The sequence below is a fragment of the Bombina bombina genome, chromosome 4 (assembly GCF_027579735.1).
Source record: "Bombina bombina isolate aBomBom1 chromosome 4, aBomBom1.pri, whole genome shotgun sequence".
Taxonomy (NCBI): Eukaryota; Metazoa; Chordata; class Amphibia; order Anura; family Bombinatoridae; genus Bombina; species Bombina bombina.
Window position 1 is genome coordinate 781552868 of NC_069502.1, and position 14904 is coordinate 781567771.

The 14904-nt window shown below is 36.9% G+C and overlaps 1 protein-coding gene across 1 annotated transcript in view; it reads left to right on the top strand.

The window, feature by feature from the left end:
- KMO (kynurenine 3-monooxygenase) overlaps window positions 1-14904 on the top strand; it is a 387978-nt gene that overhangs the window by 13602 nt on the left and 359472 nt on the right. The window lies entirely within an intron of this gene.

Below are 14904 nucleotides of genomic sequence, written 5' to 3' on the forward strand. Positions count from 1 at the left end.
AATATATATTTTTTTATAGGCTTTAAAAATAAAAATAAAAAAAAAATTGCAATTTTTTCCCAGCATTACACAATATGCTGCGCCACCTACTGGATGAAAGTGGTTAAGATCATTGCATGACCCATAAGTGCTTATTTGAGGCAGGCCTCTTTGGGCTGACCCAACCAAGTAAGAGGCATCAGTCATGGGAATTTAGGGTGGGGCTGGATGTTAAATCATATAAAACAAAACAAAAACGGAAAAAACGACTTTCATTTATTTTGTTGCTGCCGTGTGCAGCTGCCAGCTTTTCCAGTGAAAAAGAGAGTTCAGTACTTCCCCTCCAAGTGGAGTGGAATGTTCCACTTTCACTTCCTTACAGAGCAGGAAGAGATGCAGAGAGAGCAGTGTTTTAGCCACATTTTATTAAAGTAAGTTCTGTAACCTTAGATTTTGCTGATAGGGATTCTGTTAGTGAAAATGATAATTTAATGAATGTGGTTTAGTGTTTTTTTTTTACTCTTTTACAGCAGTTTAAGGATTGTTTTTGTATTTTGTTTGCTCAAAGTTTACACCCACTACCTTAGCAGCTTGCCTCTGTACTGCACACTAGTTTATAGTTTTATCACTCTCTTACTGACTTATGAACTCTCTGTAGCTCTGCAACTGTGTTTTCTTACATCTTCCTATTATGCTGTTTGTGTGGATGAGTTGTTATTTGACTAGAGTAAGCTAGACCAACAGCATGGTAATGTAAAATGAAACCAAGCAGTTTAGAATGAGTTATAGCAAATATTCTCCATGGCTCCTGTAGCTATAGTATTTCATTTAAACCAGGGATTCCTTAGGTGTATGTTGGACAACCCTGATGTAGACAACAAATAATAATTTATTAATGCCCCCATTCATATGTGCTGTTCTGTTTCAGATATTTAAAATAGATTGTAGACTATTAGCATTTGATAGTCACTTAAAATAAATGACTTAAACATTCAGTGGTGCCTCCCCCATTTCAGTGTTCCCTCTCTCCCCACTTATGTGCCTCACTCCTCCCTCTCTCCCCACGTATGTGTCTCAATCCCCTCTGTCTCCCTCACTCCCCTCTGTGTCTCTCTCACTCCCCTCTGTGTCTCTCTCTCACTCCCCTCTGTGTCTCTCTCTCACTCCCCTCTGTGTCTCTCTCTCACTCCCCTCTGTATGTCTCTCTCTCTCTCCCCTCTGTCTCTCTCTGTCTCTCTCTCTCCCCTCTGTCTCTCTCTCTCTCCCCCCTCTGTCTCTCTCTCTCCCCCCTCTGTCTCTCTCTCTCTCCCCCCTCTGTCTTTCTCTCTCTCCTCTGTCTTTCTCTCTCCCCTCTGTCTTTCTTTCTCTCTCTCTCTCTCTCTCTCTCCTCTGTCTCTCTCTTTCTCCCCTCTGTCTCTCTCTCTCTGTCTCTCCCCTCTGTCTGTCTCTCTCCTCTCTGTCTTTCTTTCTCTCCCATCAGTCTCTCTCTCTATCCATCTCTCTTTCTCTATCCGTCTATCTCTCTCTCTATCCATCTCTCTCTCTATCCATCTCTCTCTCTCTCTCTCTCCTTATGTGTCGTTCTCCCCCATGGTCTCTTTTCTATCCCTGTCTCTCTTCCTCCCCCTCTGACTCTCTAATCCCTTATGTGTCTCTCTAACCCTCTGTGTAATTGAGTCTCTCTCTCTTTCTCTCTAACCCTCTGTGTCTTTCTCTCCCCCTGTCTCTCTCTCCCTCTCCCCCATCTCTCTCTCTCCCTCTCCCCCTGAGTGCTTTTCTGTGTTTCGGTCTACCTTTTAATTATTTAATTTATGAATTGGTGGTGCCATCTGAGGATGTGGCTTTATTTAAAGGGGTGGGGTCAATTTCACCAGCTGCCACTGGATCAAGACATTTTTATATTTACTGAATAATGGAGGAATCTATAAGCATAATTTGCCGCATTAAAGTAAAAAGTATGTTTTAAACATATTTTAATGGGCCTGGATTCCTAGATCTCATAATCAGAGCAAACATTTTGTTATCCGGCAAGAGTTTCTGTTACAATCCTTTAGACTAAAATCAGATGTTTACTAAGTTGACCAGTTTTCCAAGACACCATTTAAAGGGACATGAAACCCATGTGTTTTCTTTCATGATTTAGAAAGAGCATGCAATTTTAAATAACTTTCCAATTTACATCTAATATCTAATTTTCTTCATTCTTTTGAGATGCAGCCAGTAGCCACAATTACTTATGATACTGATCAGTAAGTGTGGCTACTGGCTGCATCATATTAATACTAGGATCTCACCTACAACCTTATGTGTCCCGTAAACAAAATTTGTAATGTGTATTCAGGAAAAAACAAACTTCTAGCTATGCTGAAGGTTGTCAAGACTGGTTCATCGTGAGTCAAATTGCGCGAGACTGATTCATTGTGAGTTTTTTAAGGGGGCGTATCCATACAGCTCCAGCCATGACGTAGGGGTTTGATCTTCTATCTGATCTCAGTCTACGCCTTATCCTTACCTCATTTAGATTGAGGGTTGATCCTGTAAGTATATACCCTAAGGGGTTTGTGTGGAACCATCTCACTCTTCAGATAGATGTGAACACTTGGAATTCTTGCTTCGTCTCACACTCCCATTGCCTATATTATTAATAATACACGCTCTCTATTGGATTGGTCTCTATTCCATCACATACCCTGACCCACTTTAATCCTATTAACATTTTATATGTTATAGTACATCTTGTGTATTAGTGTCTCACCATCTATTGCTGTTAATGTACTCGTGTCTCACCATGTATTGCTGCTATTGTTGTATATATATATATATATATATATATATATATATATATTTTAAGGGTTCCAGTGAACAGAGGCACTCGCCGGTATAGTGAACAAAGTGTTTTTTATTCTTATCACATAAAAAACACTTTGTTCACTATACCGGCGAGTGCCTCTGTTCACTGGAACCCTTAATATATTTAACACTTGGGAGCACCCCGACGCTGCAACTAAATAGTGAGTGCTGGTACTACTGGATCTATATATATATATATATATATATGTCTATACTGTATTTATATTTTTATGCAAGTTGTTTTATTCATATATATGGTATGTAAATTTGGTGCTATGCTTTGTATTGCATTAACTCATGTTTATCAGACTTTTGATTTATTTTCTCACATATATTAATAGATTTTAACATTATTGCCCTCTTCCTTGGTGTTCGTGTGTCACCATATATAGTGCTTTCCACAGTTTCCACTTACTTGTTTTTTATATATATATATACATACATACACACACACACACACACACAGATATGTACACACATATAAACATAAATATATACATACATATACATCTTTAGTCATGTTAATGTATGTATCTCTATGTTAAAGCTCTTTGCCTGCCTTTTTTTCTAACACCTGAGACCTTTGAGCCCTTATAACTTTTTTGTGCAAGATTTTTTTTAATAATTTTAGATACTGGTATTATGAGTGTAACCTTACTTTTAAATATATTTTTGATGTGTTTTGTGACTTTTTTTGTTTCGCCAAACAGTTAATTAGAGTTCTACGGTCTCGCTATCCCATTCAATTAAATTGTGCTTTGTTTCAACTTGTAATAAGAGCGCTACACCCGATGTGCACAAACAGCCGCGATAAACCCAATATAGCTTGCGTAACTGTTAGCCAGCCACTCGTTATCTGGCCCTTAATTGGAAACCCGTATCACTTTGTTACCAAGATAATATAAAGCTAGAATATATAAAATAACATATGTATGCAAGTTTGATTTAAAAAACCTCAGAAAATTTTGATTTAATTGCTTAAAAATGGAATAACATGGGCTTTGATAATATATCTGGATGAAATATTGTTTTAAAAAGTATTGAGTGGAGAAAGCTACTATTTTTGCAGATAGGAGAGAGTCTGGCCTACAATTATTGTATATGACCTATAGGTTACTCTTTAATTTTTATATAAGCTTAAATTTTCAAATGGAACAAAGATATAGAACATTTTGCTATACTATATTGATTGTCCAAAATGAATCAATTTTGGCTCCTTTGCTTCATATCAACATTAGAAATAGCTGATTTTGCCTGTGGTATCCTTACTTACACTGAAAGTTTGTATACTTAAAGGGACAGGGGTATATTTATGTAAGTGCGAGCGGACATAATACAATGTAGCGTATCATGTCCGCTGCACATCGATAAATGACGACAGCATACGGTCTGGGCATTTATTATTGCACCAGCAGTTCTTGTAAACTGCTGGTTCAATGCCGCCCCCTGCAGATTCGTGGCCAATCGGCCGCTAGCAGGGGTGTCAATCAACCTGATCGTATTCGATCGGGTTGATTTCTGTCCGCAACCTCAGAGCAGGTGGACAAGTTATGGAGCAGCGGTCCATAACCACACGCCGGAAACAAGAGTCATCAAGCTCCATACGGAGCTTGATAAATTGAACCCACGGTCTACTCTAGAATTGTTATTGTTTAAAAAGATAGATAATCCCTTTATTACCCATTCCCCTGTTTTGCATAACCAACACGGATATATTAATATACTTTTTACCTCTGTGATTAACTTGTATCTAAGCCTTTGCAGACTGCCCCTTATTTGAGTTCTTTTGACAGAATTTTTATTTAGCCAATCAGTGCCCTCTCATTTGTAACAAAATGGGTGTGGTCACAATGTTATCTGTATGGCACACATGAACTAACGCTCTCTAGCTCTGAAAAACTGCCAAATGCATTAAAATAAGGGGTGGCCTTCAAGGGCTTATAAATTATCATACATTAATCTAAGGTAAAATCTAAGATATATTTTTCCCTTAATGTGTTTCCAATTACTTTTTTTACCAGCTGCAGAGTTTAAAATGTATGAGATTTGCTTTTAAAGGCTTATTTGTGTATATGAATTAGCTGATTTTGTGTTTTGAAGCCACAACCTAATAAAATGGGTTGAGCTTGAATGTATAATCATATCTAATTACTTTATCACATTGTGTACATATACCTGCTTCTTTATCTTTTATCTGTCCATAAACCAATCACCAATACTTGGAGAGGACAATGGAAAATTAACATTTTATTACCTTATCTCTTCTATAACCCACTGGGGAAGAACATTTTTGAGTAAATTGTCCCTTTAAGTCTTATACCATGCACTTCTTGGGACGGTTACTAGCACCGTTATTCTTTTGCCCAGAGGAAATATCCTTTATCTCTTTGAGATCCCTCCTTTTCTCATACCCGAGTCATGGTAATAATTCTTGATTGGATCCGAAGGGGAGAGTTTATTTATTTATTTACAAAATTGTAAAAAGAAGATAAAGCTAAACTAATAACCACAGATGATATAAAATTCATTACTCAGTACAGCAATCAATTTGGCAAAATCAAGAATATAATAAATAGGAACCTTAAAATCCTAACCCTTGACCAGGATTGTAAAACAATTGTTGAAAAAGGTATAAAGTTTATTCCGAAAAAAGCACCGACTATTGGTAGTAGACTTATTAACTATGTCTATAAGTCAGAATGTAAGACCAAAGAGACATGGTTGGCTAGGAAGGGTTTCTTTCGCTGTGGCCGACATTGTAATGTTTGTGTACATTGTAAAACAGGAGATATCATAGTATTAACAGCTAATAATTACATAACATTAAATATAGATTGGATTGTTGCTCAAGATATGTTATTTATGTCATTACATGTGAGATTTGTGGAAAGCAATATACAGGTTCCACAAGTAGGAATTTAAAGGATAGGATACGAGAGCACCTTACATCTATTGAAAAGGACCCTCCCAAAACACCAGTTGCCAAACATTTTAGTGCACATATTGAAAATACAAAAGCATTAACTTTTCAAGCAATTGATTATATTCCATTAAACAAAAGGGGAGGCAATAGATATAAAAAGCTACTGGACGTTGAGGTCCAGTGGATCTTCAAACTAGATACTAAGGAACCCAAGGGTATCAACTTGAGATGGGACCTAGATCTTTATCAAGGTCTATAGAGTATAAGATGTAGCGATATCAAATTTCATACTCCACACTGTAAATGTATATATACAATTAGTATTAGTGACAACCAGGCATGTCTAGAGCGAATGTGTGACAGAGGTACCTCTAATCCTTTTCCCTGTAGTTTACATTGATACATAAAACTGTAACAATACAGAATTTATTATCTAAAATTAGTTTTTTCTAATCATATCTAACATCAAGTGACGACACATAAATCTCAAGATGCAATTTGTCTAAGATATATGGTGTGTAGTGATAAAAGTGACTCCTCACATCTTACGGTCTGTTTTTTTTTTTTTATACATATATATATATTTTCTTCTTTTCTTTTTTTTTTCTTTTAATCTTTGTTATGATTATTAATTTTTGAATAATTTATTGTGGCTGTTGAACTATCATTTAGTAATGCAATAGACTAAAGTTTTGTACCAGTTAAGTTATTTTTTGTTTGATGGATGTGTAACGATAATGATAGGTTGACATTATAGATACTTCCAACTGAGTAGTAAAAAACTGTTGGTCCCTAGTAGATGTTATTGATAAATAAGGAATGGGACAGATCAACTGTTACTTATGTTCGTAACTCCATTACACTTATACTAATATTATACTGGTAAATGTGCAACGACATTCTCATAAATAATGGCTTGAAATCATGTCCCTGCAAAACAGCCACATAGAATGTTCTGTATAGAATGTATCTTTTTGAATGTGTCTCTTTTTCTTTTTTCTATTTAAGTTTTTGCCACAAAAGTTGCAACAATGTCTCATTTTCTTCCCCCATATGTGGAGATTTAGCTTACCTGATGAGCCGCGATATTGCGGAACTGAGGTGTTGCTATATGAAATGGCATACTAATTAGCAGCATTGTAGCAACCTTGTGTGGTAGAAACAGTACGTCAATTAGTTTGTAGGAGTGGTTATACTCAGTGTGGGCTATTTAGCGCCTATGAGAACCATCCCAGAACTATCTTTGAGAAAGCGCCAACCGGCGGGAAACGTGTCAGATGACATCACCGCTACCCTTATCTTTCAACTGTCTGTGAGTGAGAGAGCCTGAGCTCATTTTCTGTTTGGACTTTTAACTATGTATTGAATAAAATTGTTCTATTGAATTTTACAAAAGTGCTGTGTGCATGGTGTCTTAACCTAGCCTTCAACATACTGATACGGGACGTTACTTTACTAACATTAACAACTTGACTGTGTGGAGTCCTTCCTCTTTTTCACATTTATACACAGCGGACAGCTGGAGCAGGTTTTCTTCACATTGAGTGTTGGATCCCCGGATGTGCAGCCCGCTTCCAACGCTGTATGGACGACGGCGTCTAGGCTCCCCAGCTAAGTATTGTTGTTGTTGCCGTATTTCACCTTTAACACTTGTATTTCTCTTCTATAACCCACTGGGAGTGTAATTTCTTCTACTGGCTGTGTTAATACAGCTTTGCCTCGTGGCCAAATACTTTCAGGATGGGTGGGGATACCACAGGCTAAACAAACTAATTCAAATGCCAATATAAGGTTAATGGAAATACTTGTAAACAATTTAATACACTCCAGCAGGTAAAATGGATCATTGTGAACAAATTAAAGGGGAAGAACATTTTTGAGTAAATTGTCCCTTTAAGTCTTATACCATGCACTTCTTGGGACAGTTACTAGCACCGTTATTCTTTTGCCCCGAGGAAATATCCTTTATCTCTTTGAGATCCCTCCTTTTCTCATACCCAGGTCATGGTAATAATCCTTGATTGGATCCGAAGGGGAGAGTTTATTTAGAGATTTGATTTTTGTGCAAAATTGAAATGAGAAGTCGGAATGAAAAGTCAGATACAAAGTCACCTACTATTTGCCAATGGAAAACCCACATAGACCCATCTTGGAGCCTGTGTTCGTGTTCCCCCACCGAGCGCTCACGGCATCTGCCTCCTTCCCGTGGGAGATTTCCAAAGTTGTTTCTCTGGCTCTACGGCTTTCATTGACTGCTTAATACTAAACTGAAAACTGCAGATTTCTTCTTATATTTCCTCCAAACTTAGGTAAAATAGATAAATCTTGTGAAAAACCAAACTACGTGACTTAATAATTCTTTGAATGAAAGACGGTTTTAAACAAGCAACGCTGATTGGCAAAGACTTCATTTTTGATTTGTAAAATGGATGAGAGAAACCCTGTTCCTAAAGATTAGAATACTGCTCTTTACAATCTAGAAAATGTAAGTAGAATGAAAGATTGTACTAATGGGCTTGCTAAATGCTAAGATGTTATTTCTGGTTTCTTGAGGATTATATGGCTCTCGTTAGCCGTACTGGATATATGTTCAGCATATTAAATACATATGTAATTATCAGTATCTGCCCGCTACCTACAGACTCTAGAAAAGCAATTACATCTTGCATAGTCAAAACTAATGCAAAAATGGCCAATTTGTGTTTACCAACTGCTGAGTTTTTCATGAGGTAATAAAACCTAATGAAAAGTATGTCAACTGGGTGTCAAACGGTAGATGATGCATGATTTTCTAAGAAGAAATTATTAGAGCTTAACAACTACTGGTTATCGATAACAATGTTAACTAAATGCAATAATACTTAACTGTAGTAGTAGCAGTAATTTTGAGTTAAATTAACTTTTTGTGGCATTGCAAGCTAGTGTGGAATATGCAAAATCCACTTCACAATCTAAGATTCATGATTGCACCAGTAAAGTGTGTTCCTTCATGTGATTGAATTTCTTCTGGCATTCCATAATGAGTCACAATTTGTCTCAAGGCTTTTAGTGTGGCTTCCTGATTTGCTGCTTTTGATCCATAGTATGAGTCTAATATGACACAACAGAATATCACTTCTTTTGGCAAAGGGCCTATGAAATCAATTTGCCAAACTTGAGCAGGCCCTTCTCTATGTCACAGTGTCCCTGTCATCTTCTTCTGCAGAGGCCATTGTTTCATGATACCAAAGGTAGAGCATTGGTCTTGAATTGTCTGCTGCTGTTATTGAGTCACTGGAATTCCTCTCTGTTGTGCCAATAGATAGCTGGCTTTAACTTCTCTGTATCCAGCTTTTCATGTACCCAGCATGCCAAATTTAGCAACACTGGATCCATAGGAATGACTTCTGACTTTGATCAGCTGATGAACAATTCCATTATGGATGTTCCCAGCATGTGCATCTAAATGAGATACCCACACTTGTATGCTGTTCACATCCTCCACAGCTTGTCCCTTATGTCTTAATCGCACCAGAGACTTTTTCCATCTTACTCTCTCTTTTCTTCCAAATCCTTTAAAACATGCCGAACAGTCAGTTTAATTGTAGACTTTCTCTCTTTGAGCTGCTCCCAACACCAAGGTAATTTGTTTTGGATTGCCCACTGCTGATGTTCAGTGTCTGCCATCATGGCAAAAACCAGCAGATCCTTTTGTAAACCAGGCCCTTCTTGGTCGATCTTCAGTTAGGTCCTGAAATGTTGTTCCTACTTTCACAGGAGAGGGCTCCAAGATTACTGCTGCAATTTGCGTCTCTTCTGTCAAGCTCTCAAGTGTAACTAGCCCAGCCATCTTGCTTGAGATTTCTGGCTGTCACTCCTCCTCTTTCCTGTAAATATGATTTTCACTTGAGGAGAGTTGATTGCTGTGTTACTGTTTGGATTGACATTCTATTGTCTCTTGCCCAGCCTCCAATAGGGAGTTCAGTCCTTCAGTACTTTGTAAGGCAGTACATGCTGCCCACAGGTGCTTCTCCAAGGGTGTGTATCTTTGCTGTGAACTAGTTAACTGGACCAGTAACCAGTTGTCATCATATTCTTTCCTTAAGAGTACCTCTGCTCCTGGTACAGTCCGCACATTCTCAGATTGTGGGTACAGGTGAAATCTAACAGAAAAGGCTGATCCTTTTGTAGGGGCACCAGTTTTCAATGCTGATGTATAGCTTATTTTGCAACTTGGAAAGCTGTCTTTTGTTCTGATCCCCATATGAACACCGTTTTTTTTCCTGGTTACATTGTAAATCGGGATAAGGATCACTCAGATGTGGAAAATTGTTTCTCCAAAAGCCAATTGCTCCCCAAAAAATGCAGCTTACTGAATCTTCTTTAGATGGGTCATCAGCAGTGCCAAGCATACTTATTAGTGCTGAAAAAGGGAGAATACCAGAATGCTGTGAAAACAGATTTCTTTTTATTGAAAACTTTTACTAAAACAAAGCAATGTGTATACATTAGGCAATACTTAGATTTAAATAGTTAAGGCCTCGTTTAATTATTAACAAGCATTTTAGCCTTAACGCACTCTCCATTATGCACTAAAAAAAAAATGTTTGAGTGTGGGATTTTCCATAGCGTCAAATTACAGGTTGTGCGGTCCGGCTAAAATGCTTGCGTTATGGCCTAATGCGCCATGAGCATTCCACAATCTGAGACCAGTAGTTAAGGATTTTGCGAAACAAAAATGTTTAAAAAACTCATAACTAAAATGTTACAAAGTACACTAACACCCATAAACTACCTGTTAACCCCTAAATTGCCACCCTCCCGCATAGCAAATACTATATTACACCTATTAACCCCTAATCTGCCGCCCACCCACATCGCCGACACTAAAATAAACCTAGTAACCCCTAATCTGCAGCGCACCCACATTGCCAACACTATATAAAGCTATTAACCCCTAAACCGCCGGCCCCCCACATCGCCAAAACTAAAATAAACCTATTAACCCCTAATCTTCTGCCCACCCACACTAAAATAGACATATTAATCCCTAAACCGCCATCCCCCCCACATCGCCAACACTATAATAAAGTATTAACCCCTAAACCGCTGGACCCCCACATTGCAAAACACTAAATTAAACTATGAACCCCTAAACCTAACACCCCCTAACTTTAAATTAAAAGTTACAATATAACTATAACTAAAATAAATTAACCTAACATAACTATTCTAATAAAATATCAATTAAAAATCATAAAGTACATGGTTAAAAAAACCTAACACTTCGAAAAAATAAAAACCTAAATTACAAATTTAAATAAACCTAATACTACGTTGTTTTTTTTTTTTTAAATCTAGCATTATAAAAATGAAAAAAAAAAAAAAACGCTAAAATTATGAAAAATAAAATAACACTAAGATTATAAAAAATAAAACAAAATTATCCAAAATAATAACAATTACACCTAATCTAATACCCCTATAAAAATAAAAAAGCCCCCCAAAATAAAAACACCCCCTAACCTAACACTAAACTACAAATAGCACTTAAAAGGGCCTTTTGTAGGGCATTGCCCTAAGTTAAACAGCTCTTTTACATACAAAAAATTACAGGGGTGTTTAGACTAGGGGTTTATTATGTTAGGGTGTTAGGTTTAAACGTCTTTTCCCCATAGACATCAATGGGGTTGCGTTACGGCGATCTCCATTCCGCGATCGCAGGTGTTTTTTTTTTCCTAACACTTTCTCCCCATTGAGGTCTATGGGGTCTATTGGCGTGCACGAGCCAAGTCTCATCTCAATAAGAATAGGTTTTTCATCTGTGTTGTAATGCAGAAGCAAGCTTGCTAACCAATCTTTCTATCTCTTAGGTGTCAAAAAAGTCCCCTTAGAGTACAGTGCTTGTCAGTGGGATGTATATATATATGGGGTATGGTTTGTGATTCGTTTTTCACCTCATGGGAAATTTTTCATAACCATTTCTTAATTGGTCGCAGGGACTTTTCTTTTGCCTCACTTTATGGATCTATAATATAACCCTATACTTTAAACTGCTGCTGCTATGTTTCAGTACTGGTTTGGCTGTCTGCCACTTACTTGAGTGTCTATTGGTAAGTATCATTTATTAAACATTTTGGACACTCTATAGCTATGTTATGGGCACTTTTTAAATTTATATATATATATATATATATATATATATACACACACACACACACATACACATATATATATAAATTTTTAAGATATTTAATGCTGGGAATGAATACTTTACACTATTCCCTTGCTGTTCTTTGTGCATTGGCTTTTTTGGCTCATTGACCTTTAGGTTTAAGCTCATCACGGTTGTGCATGTCGGGTTAACCCTTGTTGGGTTAGCGTATCTCCCTTTAGTTTTTCTTTAGTTATTTCATGTAATGGCCGGTTTACGCACATCTTTGTCCTTGGCTATGCGCACAACTGGTTTTAGCAAGCTAAAATTCCTTTTTTTCACGTGCGTTATTTCTTTCTGATGAACGTTATTTGCTTTTGGATGTTATGTTAATGTCTCCTGCTTTGTTTTGCAGTATGTACCTGTACGTTTTGCAGTTTGTACCTGTACGTTTATTTAAAAAGGTACTTTGGAGGGGTGATTTCCATTCAACAAGAGCTTTTTAAGGGTGTTATAGTGTTTATTGCATTGCTTTGTCATATGGTATAATAGAGCAGTCTGATTTTGTCCTTAAATCTACCAAAGAAACTGAGTCCCCTGACCAGTTTTCTACCATTATTAGGTGTGCTTATTATAAAAAAGCTGAAGTGGCCCATGTTTACAATTGTTAATGCAATGCTGTTTCTTTGGATATTAAACGCACCTTCTGTTTGTTCTTTAGAGGAGGATACTGACAGTTTCACCTACTAAATTTTGTTTTTAAATCAATGCTGCAATTTCTAAGCCCTGGATGCCTTGCCGCCTTCAAATAAGCAGAAAAGGTCAGTTCAAATTTTACTTTCTACAAGTTCTATGTACCCTGAAACCAGGGATACCGTTATGTCTTCAGATGTTAATGTTTCCTCTGGTGATGAGGAATCTTCATCTGATGTTGAACCTGATATTTCCTCTTTTTGTTAACAGTTGAACATATTCGTTCTCTTTTAAAAGGAGGTCTTTAACCTTTAGGGGTTAAAGAGCCTAACGTTTCAGATGATAAGCCTAACAATAATTTAAATTCCACTTTTCAGGCTGTTGTTAATATCCCTGAGGTTTTCCCTATTCCTGATGATGTATCTGACATGATTTCTAGGAAATGGTCTAAGCCAGCGAATTAATTTACCCTTCTGCAGGGTTTAAAAAGTTATATCCTTTACCTGCTGCTACTAATATTGATTTGTGGGAAACAGTTCACAAGGTTGATGGGGCAATTTCCCCTCTGGCTAAATGTACTTCTTTGAAAGACCCTTTAGGTAGAAATTTAGAGTCTTTTCATAGAAGGGCCTTTTTACATGCAGGCTATATCCTCAGGTCAGATATTTCTATTGTTGATATAGTTGCTGTTTTAATATACTGGTTTGCATAAATAAAAAAGGAGAAGCGCTCCACCTGGGAATGAACAATAGCATAATAGCTTGTTCTATGACTAGTTACCACCCAAGAAGCAGCCTCCTTTTGCTCAACATGTGCCTTTCACAGAGAGGAACTTTCCTGAAGCATATCAGTCTGACCCTGACTTCACAGTACAATCCAGCCCCGAAAATCCAGGCAATCCCTCTCTGAACGAGAGAAACAGCAAAACCCCAGATGTATGTTTCGGCCTATTGTGGGCCTCGTCAGTGAGGTGCAGCCATATCCCTCTAAGCACACTGAGCAACGGGTCCACGTCTGGATTCCCGCTTACACTTAGGGAGACTTCCCTAAGTGTCATAATCTACATAAATAAAAAGAGAGAAGCGCTCAACCTGGATCAGACTGATATGCTTCAGGAAAGTTCTTCTCTGTGAAAGGCACATATTGAGCAAAAAGAGGCTGCTTCTTGGGTGGTAACTAGCCATAGAACAAGCTATTATGCTACTGTTCGTTCCCGGGTTGAGCGCTTCTCTCTTTTTATTTATTAATATACTGGTTGTCTAGTCTTTCGGAACAGTATTCTGATGACTCTGCTAGTGCAAACCTTTTGGGTTTACTTAAGAGTGCCAATTCTTTTATTTTTGATGCTGTATTTGATATTGCGAAGATCAATGTCAAAAGCATGTCTTTGGCTTAAACCCTGGTCTGCTGATATGATGTCAAAATCCAGATTATTATCTCTTTCCTTTCAGGGAAAACACATTTTTGTTCTGATTTTGATTCTATAATATCTATTGTTACTAAAGGTGAATATATATATATATATATATATATATATATAGTCATTGGTGGTACAGCACTCCCAGTATTTCAAATAAGCATACTTCTGCCTGGGGTGCACCTTAAAATAAGTATACACAATTTGATTGTCTGAGGACGAGGAAACCTCGAAACGTCACAGAATAAAGAGATTGTATCTACTATTTAAGACCCGGTAAGTGCCTTTTTCCTTCCACATTGTATTTATATGTGTATATATATATATATATATATATATATATATATATATATATATATATATATACACACACACACATATATACACATATACATACATATATACATACATATATATTTCTGGTTGCTGCTTTGGTAAAGCTAATTTCAGGGTTAAAGCAAAATTCATTAAAATTATACTTTACCAAAGCAGCAACCAGAATCTATCTCCTACTGACGAGTTCTAAAAAGAACGAAACAAGCTTGTCTAGTGAGTGGTTTCTGGGTTGCTACAATAATACTGTTAAGGGATCACGTGTTAAAACAGTATTTGAAGCAAAAAAACTGAAATTTTGCATATCTAATTTGCATATCTTACCCAGAATTCTCTTGTGCATTGATAACAATGTATATGACGCTTTAATGGGGAAAAGCAAGCGGGGAACGTGCCTAGATGTGCTAATTTTCTATGCAAAAATTGTATTGATTTATTTATTTATATATATATATATATACATATATATATATATACACTCATTTAGTCTGGTTTTTAGGAGTATAGAGGTACGACCTATATAAATCAACATGAACAGCGTAGTAAATATACTACATTTTTGCTGTTACAAGTGAT